Here is a 13761-nt window from a genome sequence, read left to right as displayed (position 1 = left end):
GGTTGTGGAATCGCTTAGTTCTGTCTATAGCATGTTGCTTCCGTTGTTTAGCATGCATGTATTGTAGCTTCACCAGGTTGGCACCTCATTTTTACGTACGCCTGGTGCTGCTCCTGGCATGCTCTTCTATATTTCTCATTGAACCAGGGTTGATCCCCTGGCTTGTTGGTAATGGTAGAGTGAGGAATATGCTGGGCCATGATTGTGCTGGAATACAATTCTCCTCTTCAGACTGCTCCTATGGTCGATGTCCCAACTGCCCTTGTGTGCTTTTCTCCTCCATGGTGGGGCCTCTTTGTAAGGCAAAGCTGTGCAGCACACAGAACACAACCATGATCCCTGAGACCCTAGCCAGACGATATTACAGGTTGCCCAGGTCAATCCAGCCACCTGAAGCATGCCTTCTACATGCCAATGGTGTGCTCAATTCTGACTCTAGTGGCTACATGGACCTCATTATACCAGTACTCGGCTCATGTCCTAGAAATCCACAGAGGTGTCATGAGCCATGGCTCAGGTGATAGCCTTGATCTCCCATATTACAAAGAATTACAAAGAATGTATAGCACAGAAACAGGCCATTCAGCCCAACAGGTCCACGCTGGTGTTTATGCTCCATGTGAGCCTCCTCCCACCCTTATTCATCTAACCCTATCAACATATCCTAAAAACATGGAAAACTTCACGAACGTGCGTGTCATCCTTGCTAATCTTCTCTGTATCGTTCCAATTTTAGTATATATGCTGCCTAAGGCCACCCAGAGATTTGCCTTTCTGGGTCAAAGAGTGCTGACACAGTGGACTGCCTTGAAATGAAAGTCATGATGTGGAGATGCCGGTGATGGACTGGCGTTCACAATTGTAAACAATTTTACAACACCAAGTTATAGTCACATTTTTCACATCGTTCACCTGACGAAGGAGGTAGCCTCCGAAAGCTTGTGAATTTAAAATAAAATTGCTGGACTATAACTTGGTGTTGTAAAATTGTTTACAATTGAAATGAAAGCATCATGGAAACACCCAGGAAAGTGAGCCTTGGCAGAAGCGCAATGATTCTGCACAAAGTCAGAGACAAGAAGAAAAGAATTGCTTGGTGACTGAGATTGGCCAAGTACAGTTACTTTGAAACTCTTGAAAATTGTGATCTCTGCTCTCGGCTACAGAAAGCACTCCAAAAATTGCTGAGAAACTATTTCTGAGCCATTAGATGCTGCAGAAGTTTGATAGAACTATTTGTAGCTACGACAATATTGTATATACCACCAGCCATTGTGATAGGTGGGGAGCAGTGACAGAGTCAGCTCTTATAAATAATGTGTTCGTATGTAATGAAGTCTAACATGTCCTGTGAATGGCTGATGATCAGAAGAGGTAAAACATCATCTTCCTGCCTTCTTATCATATACAGTCTTTCGCCCAACGCACATCAGTCTCTTGAACCCATTTATACTATTCCCTATTTCTTCCTAACTTATAACTTATAACTTATGTCCACTTGCTCCTATCCTGGTTATCTTTACACCTGCTTATACTGAAGTGTATTTGCCATCCACCAGCCCTTTTACTAAAAGATCCAAATTCCTCTGAAACTAGTTGCATTGATCCTCAGTATTTGTTCTGCCTTCATTTTTTTTCCATCTAAAAATGTGAGATTATGCTTTCAGCACTGGCACCAAGTCAGTTGTACAGTTGGGGTAACTTAATGAGGCCACAGAGAGGGTCCTCACTAGATGAGACCATGGGTCATAGAATCAGCCTGTGCACTGCACATGAACAAGAGCTGACACTGAGACGTGCATAGGCTGTACAATACCTGACTGGAGTTACAGTTCCCCTTTACTTGATATGTACAGGCCAGGCATAGGTAGCTGACACTGAGAAGCACAAGATCCATACAGTACCAAATGGAAATAAATTGTTAAGTATACAGGAGTTGAATGTAGCCCAGACTGATGGGATGGAGGTTATTCTCAGTCTGGGGGCCTGCAAGGGTCCTATGCGAGATTTTTTTTCAGCAGCCTCAACCCAGATTTCAGTGGGAATGCACAGTCCTCCCCTGGTAGACTATCTCACTCAGAGACATCACAGGGTAGCTAACATGATTCATAAGAACATAAGGAAATAAGAAATAGGAGCAGGAATAGGCCATTCGGCCGCTCGAGCCTGCTCCGCCATTCAACAAGATCACGGCTGATCTTCCACTTCAACGCCATTTTCCTGCACTATCCCCATATCCCTTGATGCCTTTAATATCTAGAAAGCTATCGATCTCTGTTTTGAATGTACTCAATGACTGAGCCTCCACAGCCCTGTGGGGTAGAGAATTCCAAAGATTCACCACCCTCTGAGTGAAGAAATTTCTCCTCATCTCAGTCCTAAATGGCCGACCCTTTATTCTGAGTCTGTGACCCCTGGTTCTAGATTCCCCAGCCAGGGGAAACATCCTCCCTGCATCTACCCTGTCAAGCCCTGTAAGAATTTTGTATGTTTCAATGAGATCACCTCTCATTCTTCTAAACTCTAGAGAATACAGGCCCAGTCTACTCAGTCTCTCCTCATACAACAATCCCATTATCCCAGGAATCAGTCTGGTGAATCTTCGTTGCACTCCCTCTATTCCAAGTATATCCTTTCTTAGGTAAGGAGACCAAAATTATACACAATACTCCAGGTGCGGTCTCACCAAGGCCCTATATAATTGCAGGAAGACATCTTTACTCCTGTACTCAAATCCTCTTGTAATAAAGGCCAACATACCGTTTGCCTCCCTAATTGCTTTCTGCATCTGCATGTTTGCTTTCAGTGACTCATGTACAAGGACACCCAGGTCCTTTTGAACATCAACATTTCCCAATCTCTTACCATTTAAAAAATACTATGCATTTCTGTTTTTCCTACCAAACTGGATAACTTCACATTTATCCACATTATATTCCATCTGCAATGTTCTTGCCCACTCACTTAGCCTATCTCCCCTCGAAGCCTCTTTGCATCCTCCTCACAATTCACATTCCCAACATTCCCACAGTTTTGTGTCATCAGCGAACTTTGAAATATTATATTTGGTCCCCTCATCCAAATCATTGATATAGACTGTGAATAGCTGGGGCCCAAGCACCGGTCCCTGCGGTACCCCACTAGTCACAGTCTGCCAACCTGAAAAAGACCTGTTTATTCCTACACTCTGTTTCCTGTCTGTTAACCAATTCTCAATCCATGCCAGTATATTCCCCCCAATTCCATGTGCTCTAACTTTGTTCGCCAACCTCCTGTGTGGGACCTTATCGAAAGCATTCTGAAAATCCAAATACACCACATCCACTGGCTCCCCCTGATCTAGACTACTAGTTACATCCTCAAAGAACTCCAATAGGTTTGTCAAACATGATTTCCCTTTCATAAATCCATGCTGACTCTGCCAAATCCTATTATTATTTTCTAAGTGTCCTGTGATCACATCCTTTATAATAGATTCTAGCATTTTCCCTACTACTGATGTCAGGCTAACAGGTCTGTAGTTCCCTGTTTTCCCTCTTCCTCCTTTCTTAAATAGTGGGGTTACATTTGCCACCCTCCAATCTGCAGGAACCATTCCAGAATCTTTAGAATTTTGGAAGATGACAACCAATGCATCCACTATCTCTATAGCCACCTCTTTCATAACCCTGGGATGTAGATCATCAGGTCCTTGGGATTTATCAACTTTCAGTCCTATTAATTTCTCTAGTACTATTTTTTTACTAATACTAATTTCTTTCAGTTCCTCATTCTCGCCAAACCCTTGGTTCTCCAATATTTCTGGGAGGTTTTTTGTGTCTTCTTCCGTGAAGAAAGACACTCTGGGGGAAAAATTGGTTAAGTGTCCGCTCTGGGATGCGCTCACACCCAGTGCCCGACAGACCCTGGGCAGGCAAGATGCAAGTTTGGTCCCAAGGGGGCACTTACCTGCAATGGTGTTCCTTTCCAGGCCGTGCACGTGGAATGAATGCAATTCACACTTTCCACCGCCAGAGGGAGCTCCATCTCTTAAAGGGAAGATGTTTCTTAGAAATCTCTTAAAGGTAGCTTGTACCTGTTATTTGCTGAAAATAACAGTCTACTGTCTGCATGGAGTCTGAACAGATATTAGACATTGCACACATAAAATATAGGTGCAGATCCCATCCCTATGTTTACACACTGATGAGTTATGTTAAAACATTGAATAAAGGTTGCGCATTACTAAATCCCACATCCTCCAATCTGCACACCAGACCTCACCAATCTGCCGATCTGAATTGGTACCAGGCCTGCGAGAGCGCATGCACCAAGGTTCTCTGCTGATGCACTAGAGACCTTGGGTGCAAGAGGTGTACAGAAGGAGGGACACCTTATATCCGCAGTGAAGTGGGGGGGGGCAAGAGGCCCTCCAGACATATACTCAAAAGACAGTGGGAGGCAGTGGGGGGCGAAGTCAATGCCAGGCGCACAGCATCATGAACATGGATACAGTGCAGGAAGAAGTTCAATGCTTTGACATGAGTGGGCAAGGTGAGTGAGGTCAACTGTCAAGTAGTGTCTCCTACCAACTGCACCATGCACTACACCCCCCATCCCCACATACCAATAAACTCTTTCCATCAGTACTCAACTCTTCCAATCAGATGCTTCCTCCCACCCTTAACACATTACCACTGTTTCAAGCCACCCACCCACACTGGCAGCTATTCAACCATGACAGGCACATCACCCAGGCACATGCCTCGCTTTCTTGCAGGAGAAGGTGGCACTTATCAAGAGGCAGCAAGTGGCAGTGGCATTTAGCTCCTCGAGCCTGTTCCACCATTCAGGGAAATCATGGTGGACCTGTGACTTAACCCCGCATATCTGCCTTAGCCCCATATGCCTTGATACCCTTGGTTCACAGAAATCTATCAGTCTCAGATTTAACATTCACAAGTGAGCTAGCATCAACTGCCGTCTGCAGAAGAGCATTCCAAACGTCTCCCATCCTTTGTGAGTAGAAGCATTTCCTAACTTCACTCCTGCACGTCCTGGCACTAAATGTTAGGCTATGTCCCTGCGTCCTAGTATTGAAGTCTAGTAGACCTCCAAAAATGGTTACAAATGTCTCGGCAGCCAGAGGCAATAATCCAGCCACTAACCTGTAAATCTTACAAGGTCCCTTTAAATAGCACCAGTGGCGGGGTCCTCCAGGCACTCTAAGACACGTTCAGATGGTCGGGGTTAAGACTATGCGTTGAGTTGAGCGTTAAGTCCCAAAATGGTGTCTATCACTTTAAATCAGCATTGCACACTGATTGAAGCCAAATTCTCCCCACTTTACATGATTCCAGCGTTTCTTATCCGCGCCTGTGCTAACTCCTATACCAAGATGGCATCAGGAATCGTGCGTGTGCATCCAAGAGGCCATCTTGGATGTCGGAGAGGCCGTGTAGCGTCGAAACAACGGGTGCTACACGGCCCAATTTAGCGGCCAGCGTATTTGTTTAATTTCTCTGCCATTGCCTTATTCCCCATTATAAATTCTCCCATCTCTGTCTGTAAGGGACCCACATTTGCCTTCGCCAGTCTTCTCCTTTTTACATACCTATAGAAGCTTTTACAGTCTGTTTTTATTTCTCGCTAGTTTACTCTCACATTCTATTTTCCCTTTCTATATCAATTTCTTGGTCCTCCTTTGCTGAATTCTAAAATGCTCCCAATCCTCAGGCTTACTGCTTTTTCTGGCAACTTTATATGCCTCTTTCTTTGACTTAATACCAACTTTAATTTCTCTTGTTAGCCACGGTTGGACCACTTTTCCTGTTGGTTTTTTGTGCCTTAAAGGAATATATATTTGTTGCAAATGATGTATTAATTCTTTAAAAGCTAGCCATTGCCTGTCTACCGTCATACCTTCTAATGTAGTTCCCCAATCAACCACAGCCAACTTGCGTTTCATACCTTTGTAGTTTCCTTTGTTTAGGTTTAAGATCCTAGTTTTGGATTGAACTACATCACTTTCAAACTTAATGAAGAATTCTATCATGTTATGATCACTCTTCCCATGACGAAATATCAAAGGGGGGAATGTAGCACCAGCGTTCTGGCCATTTTTATGAATCGTACTTTAAATCCAATACCCCCAAGAAAGAACTGTACTGTTTGGCAAGCTTGTGGGAGTGGCTTAGGGAATAGGATTGACTGGCAGGAGTTTCGAGCCAGACTAACCTGACTAAGGTGCATTCATGTACAAACGGCCATTTCACACTGACAGGCTGGGTGGAAGGGAACCCAGGCCGATTGACGTCATCACCATATAACATGGTTACTGAGAACAATACCCCGAGAGGGAACTCAGAGACACTCAGTCCCAACCGAAACTGGTGGAAGGCAGGAGATGGCCGGGCCATTGTCTTCCAGGAGAGAAGCCAGTTAAGCAAGATCGGTTTGAGATCGAAACCCATTACCTGTTAATGGGGGCCATCAACTCAGGAAACGACAGACACCCAGTAATCAGCACCCATTGTCTCTCCAGGTGCAAGTCCTGGGAGCAGGAAAACTAAATAGCATTTTTCACAAAGGTTATGAGTCACTGCAGGCCATGGCGGGGGTGGGGGGGGGGTGGGTCCAGACAGATCACCTGAGCCAATGCATCAATCAGTATTGACGGGAGAAAAAGTGATGGGTTTTGGGGGATATAAGGAGCCGTTTGGCAATGGTTCCTGGCTCGGCTCTGCTCTGCTCTCTTTTCTCTTCTCCTCGGCATCAATCTCCAGCGAGTCTCCCGAGTGGGGCTCGCCTCGATTCAACGGAACACCGCCAGAAGCTGAGCGCTGCTCTTCATTCCTCATCAACGGACCTCGACTCAAACTGGAACTTGGATACTGCGTCAGCGGTACAGAACCAGGAGCGAGATGTGCAGGAAGAAACTGCAAGCAACAACGGGCAATCGGGGTGAGCATATTGCCTGCGCCTACACATCCACAAGACCACTTAGCTGTGTGAGGGGGTGATCGTAAGTCCCAACCAAGCCTTAGAGGGTTTTAGTGCTGGGGGTGGGGGGGGCTCCTGTGTTAGTTTATTTCATGGGAGGGTTTTTCTCTTATTAGGCCGTGGTAATTTAGCACGGTAGGGCTTATGGACAAGCCAGGGTTGTACGGTTTGTACTGTTTACTAGTGTTATTGTTAATCTTATTAAACACAATGCGGTTGAGCATGAAAACGTGTGTCCGAGTCTGATCTGTCCTTACAATCCCTATCGTTCCAGAACTTATAGTAAGAGGTGTGTTTTCTGTAAGCCCGAGAAAACCACTTACATTCTTTAAATGCTAGCCATTACCTGTCTACTGTCATACCTTCTAATGTAGTTCCCCAATCAATCATAGCCAACTCGCGCCTCATACCTTCGTAGTTTCCTTTGTTTAGATTTAAGATCCTAGTTTTGGATTGAAACTACATCACTTTCAAACCTAATGAAGAATTCTATCATATTATGATCACTCTTCCCTAAGGGCTCCTTTACAACAAGATTATTAATTAACCCTTTCTCATTGCACAATACTAGATCTCCTATACATTCCAGAAATTCGTCCTCCACAGTATTAGTGCTAATTTGGTTTGCCCAATCTATATGTAGATTAAAGTCCCCCATGATTACTGTATTACCCTTGTTACATGCACTTCTAATTTCCTGCTTTACACCGTGCCCTAAATTACCACTACTGTTTGGTGGCCTATAAACAACTCCCACCAATGTTTTCTGCCCTTGCTGTTTCTTAGTTCCACCCAAACTGATTCTACATCTTGATCTTCTGAGCCAAGATCCTTTCTCACTATTGTACTGATCTCATCCTTTGTTAACAGCGCTACCCCACCTCCTTTTCCTTTTTGCCTGTCCTTTCTAAATGTTGAATATCCTTGAATATTCAGTTCCCAGCATTGGTCACCCTGCAGCCACGTCTCTGTAATGGCAATTAGATGATACCAATTTACTTCTATATGTGCTGTCAATTCATCTACCTTGTTGCGAATGCTGCGTGCATTCAGATAAATTGCCTTTAATTTTGGCTTTTTAACATTTTTTCCTATTTTGACCTTATTTGCTGCTGGCCTTTGTTTCCGCTGCCTTCCAATTTCACTTACTATTTTTCTGCCTTCCACTTCCAGCTTTGTTACTCTCCCTTCTGAATCTCCTCTCAGGTTCCCATCCCCCTGCCAAGTTACTTTAAACCCTCCCCCACAGCACTAGCAAACCTCCCCGCAAGGATATTGGTCCCAGCCCTGTTGAGGTGCAACCCGTCCGGCTTGTACAGGTCCCACCTCCCCCAGAACTGGTCCCAATGCCCCAGGAATCTAAAGCCTTCCCTTCTGCACCATCTCTCCAGCCTTGTCTTCATCTGCTCTATCCTCCTATTTCTATACTCGCTATTGTGTGGCACTGGGAGGAATTGCAGTCTTGCTTGTTAATCTCTTTCCGAACTCCTTAAACTCTGCCTGGAGGATCTCATCCCTCTTTCTACCTATGTCATTGGTACCGATGTGGACGACGGCCTCTGGCTGTTAACCCTCCTGGGATGAGAATGTTGCCCTGTGAGGAGAGATTGAGTAGAATGGGCCTATACACTCTGGAGTTTGGAAGAATGAGAGGTGATCTCATTGAAACATACAAGATTCTGAGGAGGCTTGACAGGGTAGATGCTGAGAGGTTGTTTTCCCATGGCTGGAGAGTCTAGAACTGGGGAGCATAGTCTCAAGGATAAGGGGTCGGCCATTTAAGACTGAGATGAGGAGGAATTTCTTCACACAGAGGGTTGTGAATCTTTGGAATTCTCTACCCCAGAGAGCTGAGATGGATAGATTTTTGGACTCTAGGGGAATCAAGGGATATGGGGGTCGGGCAGGAAAGTGGAGTTGAGGTTGAAGATCAGCCATGATCTTATTAAATGGCAGAGCAGGCTTGGGGGGCTGTATGGTCTACTCCTGCTCCTATTTCTTATGTTCTTATGGGAAATGCAAATGCTACAGATGTTACCCTTCTGGGGTTGAGAAAGAAGAGAGCTTCACTCTACAGCAGGCCTTATCTGTACCTGACTAGGGAGTGGTTGAAGCCGCGACGGGGTGTATGAACTGGCAGATGTGTTCCATTTCTGCAGCACTAACATCCATCGACAAAGCGAGAAAAAGTACAGGAGTTGACTGAGACAGGCGCAAAAAAGCAGGAGCATACACCAGCCGATCTTCTCATAGTCTACAATGTGTACTGTAAATATCAGGACGGGCTCCTTTGCAGGCTCAAGGGCCCCGATATTTACGGGGAGGCATGGAGGGAGGGGGGGGGGGCGCGTGTCTGGCTGGGAAACCTGAAAATACCGGGAAAGCGTCGGTCCAGCCAAATTTAACAGTAGGGCCTCATTAGAATAATTTTACTCAGTTTCCCGCCCGGCAGCCAGCCAGATTGAGAGGCAATCGAGAAGATAGGAGCTCGGTGCCGGGGGTGGGGGAGGCTTGGGGCACGGCAGCAGGGGAGGGAGAGGTCGCACGGGGGTGGGTGGGCGAGAGATCAAAATCGAGGTGGGGGGCGGGGGGGGGGTGACAGATCACCGGGAGGGACAGATCGCAAGGGGGAGAGATAACAATCGTGGGGGGTAGAGATCGAGATCGCAGGGGGAGAGATCACGGGAAGGGATCGCAGGGGAAGAGATTGCAGGGGCAGAGATAGAGATCGCGGGGGAGAGACAGAGATCATGGGGGTGAGTCAGAGATTGTGGGCAGCAGAGATCACGGGGGTAGTGATCGTGGGGGGGAGTGATCGCGGGGAGAGTGATCGCGGGGAGAGATTGGCGGGGGAAGGGATCGCGGGGAGAGATCACAGGGAGGAAGAGATAGCAGTGGGAAAGATTGCGGAGGGGAGAAATCACGGGGGGAGAGATCGCGGGAAGAGAGATTGCGGGGGGAGAGATTACAGGGGGAGAGATTGCAGGGGGAGAGACTGCCGCTGAAGATTTGCTTTGGAGGCCGGCGGAGAGGGGGCAGATGCACTCCAGCTCCTCCTGGACACAAGCAGTGCTGGAAAGGCATTTACCTGCTGGGGCCGGCAACTCCTGCCTCCGTTTAATTGCCGGGTTTCCAGAGCCCTGGGAAACCAGGCCCGCAACCGTTAAATTCGAATGGCTGCCAAAATCTGAGGAACGGAGCCACATTTAAATATTATAATCACTGACCCACCTCTTTAGAGCAGGTTACAGGGATGACTCCATACTCGTCGCAATTAAACCGGAAGTAGGCGGGGGTGGAGTCGGGTTTGCACATTTTTAACAAATTAACCCCCCTCCTCTGACCCCCCTCCCACCCGTCGTGGGGAAGGGGGGGTTAAAATTCCACGCGAGGAGTTGGTTGTAATTTTATAAAGTTTTCATTGTACAGCAGTCCCGAATTAATCTTTGACACATGTTTGTTCCCCACACCCCTCCAACTCACTCTTCCGCCTCTCACCCAGCTCTTAAAAAGATACACTGCAGAAAGTTCCGAGCTCTCATTCCCAAACACATTTAGACCCTGTGCTTTCTCTCCAGAAAAGTAAGAGGTCTTTGCTCCGCTCTTATCCCTTGAACGCTGGTCGCTCAGGGGGTTTCTGATTGGGGTAAGTGGGAGATGTCTGGCATTCCACCTCAGCCTGTGGCTCACATTCCCACATGCACAATGGGCTTATTTGTCCCTGAGTCCCTGGAGCAGGCTGGGAACGGTCCCATTCAGCACAGGTAATTTACTGCCTCACAATCCTCTCTTTTATACAGCACATCTGTGAAAACAGCAGTTCCTCCTCCTCTCCCCCCCCCCCCCCCGTACGGCCGGTGCCACACAAAATCAGTTCCATACGTTTTTCTCTTTCTGCTCCAGCTTCACCCCCTTCTCCCCCACCCCTGCCCCCTCCCCCCACCCTTTCCCCTCAAACATGCCGTGTGAGAATTCTGCGGACTCTCTCGCTAGCGATATGTGAAAGAGGACGCACGGCTCGAACCAACAGTTTGCTGAACCCGAACCGCGGAGGCAGAACCGGAAGGCAAAGTCGGCCGGCACTTCAGGCAGGAACCGGGTTGTGCGCCCGAATGTCAGGGCCGTGTACTCAGCTCGAGGTGCTTGGTGCAGTAAAAGTGGATCGTTGGAATCCAGTGCCTTTTATAACATCTTGTACTGAAACTGGACAGTTGCCAGTATGAAAGTGTGAGTAACTAACATACGTCAGTGTGACAGTGCGAGTGATGAGTGTGTGTTTGCGTGTGAGTAACTAACATACGTCAGTGCGAGTGATGAGTGTGTGTTTGCGTGTGAGTAACTAACATACGTCAGTATGTCAGTGCGAGTGATGAGTGTGTGTTTGCGTGTGAGTAACCAGCGTATGTCAGTGTGACAGTGCGAGTGGCAAGTGTGTATTTGTGTGTCAACGTGAGTGATGAGTGCCGATTTGAATGTCAGTGTGATTGCCGAATGTGTGTCAGTTTGAATGATGAATGTGTGTCGGTGCAAGTGATGAGCGTGCATTTGTGTGTCGGTGCGAGTGATGAGTGTACATTTGTGTATTGGTGCGAGTGATGGGTGTACATTTGTGTATCGGTGCGAGTGATGGGTGTACATTTGTGTATTGGTGCGAGTGATGAGCGTGCATTTGTGTGTCGGTGCGAGTGATGAGTGTACATTTGTGTATTGGTGCGAGTGATGAGCGTGCATTTGTGTATTGGTGCGAATGATGAGTGTGCATTTGTGTATTGGTGCGAGTGATGAGTGTACATTTGTGTATTGGTGCGAGTGATGAGTGTACATTTGTGTATTGGTGCGAGTGATGAGTGTACATTTGTGTATTGGTGCGAGTGATGAGTGTACATTTGTGTATTGGTGCGAGTGATGAGTGTACATTTGTGTATCAGTGTGAGTGGTGAGTGTACATTTGTGTATCGGTGCAAGTGATGAGTGTACATTTGTGTATCAGTGTGAGTGGTGAGTGTACATTTGTGTATTGGTGCGAGTGGTGAGTGTACATTTGTGTATCAGTGTGAGTGGTGAGTGTACATTTGTGTATTGGTGCGAGTGATGAGTGTACATTTGTGTATTGGTGCGAGTGATGAGTGTACATTTGTGTATCAGTGTGAGTGGTGAGTGTACATTTGTGTATCGGTGCAAGTGATGAGTGTACATTTGTGTATCAGTGCGAGTGGTGAGTGTACATTTGTGTATCGGTGTGAGTGATGAGTGTACATTTGTGTATCGGTGCGAGTGATGAGTGTACATTTGTGTATTGGTGCGAGTGATGAGTGTACATTTGTGTATCGGTGCGAGTGGTGAGTGTACATTTGTGTATTGGTGTGAGTGATGGGTGTACATTTGTGTATCAGTGCGAGTGGTGAGTGTACATTTGTGTATCGGTGCGAGTGATGAGTGTACATTTGTGTATCAGTGCGAGTGGTGAGTGTGTGTATGCCTCACTTCACCCATCCTTAAAGGATACATCAAGAAGTGGCCAGCAAAATCAGTCACATCAGAAATGATTAGAAATGAGGATGGAGAGTAACTAATGTAACATCGATCTTTAGAAGGGAGCTTACAGGGTGGCGAGTCTAACATCAGTCGTGGGTAAAGTGCTGAAAGGTACCCTGAAAGAGGGAATAATGAAATGGTCTGGTAAGAGGGAGTCAGCATGGATTCATGGGAGGAAGGTCTTGCTAAACAAATTTACTGGAGTTCTTTGAGGAACGATGGAAAGTTCAGGACCAGAAAAGACTCCATAGTCCATCTGACTGGTCTCAAAAGTTAATATCCCTCAATTACCCATTGCAGTGGGTGGCTTTGACAACTAAAGTCCTGTGGATGTGATGTATTGAGATTTCAGCAAGGCTTTTGATACCGTGCCACATCAGCAGCAATTAGTCCACAAGGTAGGAAGGTACGGTATAGTCCAGAAAAGGGGGGCATGACCTTAAAATTATAGCTAGGCCTTTCATGGGTGATGTCAGGAAGCACTTCTTCAAACAAAGAGGAGTGCAAATCTGGAACTCTCTTCCCCAAAAAGCTGTTGAGGCTGGGGATGAATTCAAAATTTCAAAACTGAGATTGATAGATTTTTGTTAGATAATGGTAGCTAAAGGATATGGAACCAAGGCTGGTAAATGCAGTTAAGATACAGATCATAAGACCATAAGAGATAGGAGCGGGAGTAGGCCATTTGACCCCTCGAGCCTGCTCCGCCATTTAATGAGATCATGGCTGATCTGATTTTTACCTCAACTCCATTTTCCCGCCCTTTCTCCATATCCTTTGACTCCCTTGCTGATCAAAAATTTGTCTAACTCAGCCTTGAACGTATTCAATGACTCAGCCTCCACAGCTTTTTGGGGTAAAGAATTCCAAAGATTCACGACCCTCTGGGAGAAGAAATTCTTCCTCATTTCCGCCTTAAACGGGCGACCCCTTATTCTGAGACTATGCCCCCTAGTTTTAGATTCCCCCATGAGGGGCAACTTCCTCTCAGCATCTACCCTATTGAGTCCCCTCACAATCTTGTATGTTTCAATAAGATCTCCTCTCATTCTTCTAAACTCCAATGAGTATAGACCCAACCTGTTCAATCTTTCCTCATAAGACAACCCTTCCATACCCGGAATCAACCGAGTGAACCTTCTCTGAACTGCCTCCAATGCAAGTATGTCCTTCCTTCAATAAGGGCACCAGAACTGTATGCAGTGCTCCAGGTGTGGTCTCACCAGCACCCTGTACAGTTGTAGC

At 46.5% G+C, this 13761-nt stretch overlaps 1 protein-coding gene and 1 pseudogene across 1 annotated transcript in view; both read right to left on the bottom strand.

Moving 5' to 3' along the window:
• Positions 1–13761, bottom strand: part of crocc2 (ciliary rootlet coiled-coil, rootletin family member 2) — a 274117-nt gene that overhangs the window by 228900 nt on the left and 31456 nt on the right. The gene's annotated exons all lie outside the window — the stretch shown is intronic.
• On the bottom strand, positions 667–758 carry LOC137331766 (U6 spliceosomal RNA; annotated as a pseudogene).

Source organism: Heptranchias perlo, chromosome 13 (assembly GCF_035084215.1).
Source record: "Heptranchias perlo isolate sHepPer1 chromosome 13, sHepPer1.hap1, whole genome shotgun sequence".
NCBI classification, from domain to species: Eukaryota; Metazoa; Chordata; class Chondrichthyes; order Hexanchiformes; family Hexanchidae; genus Heptranchias; species Heptranchias perlo.
Note: the sequence above shows the minus strand (reverse complement) of the source record. Positions and strands in the feature narration are given on the sequence as shown.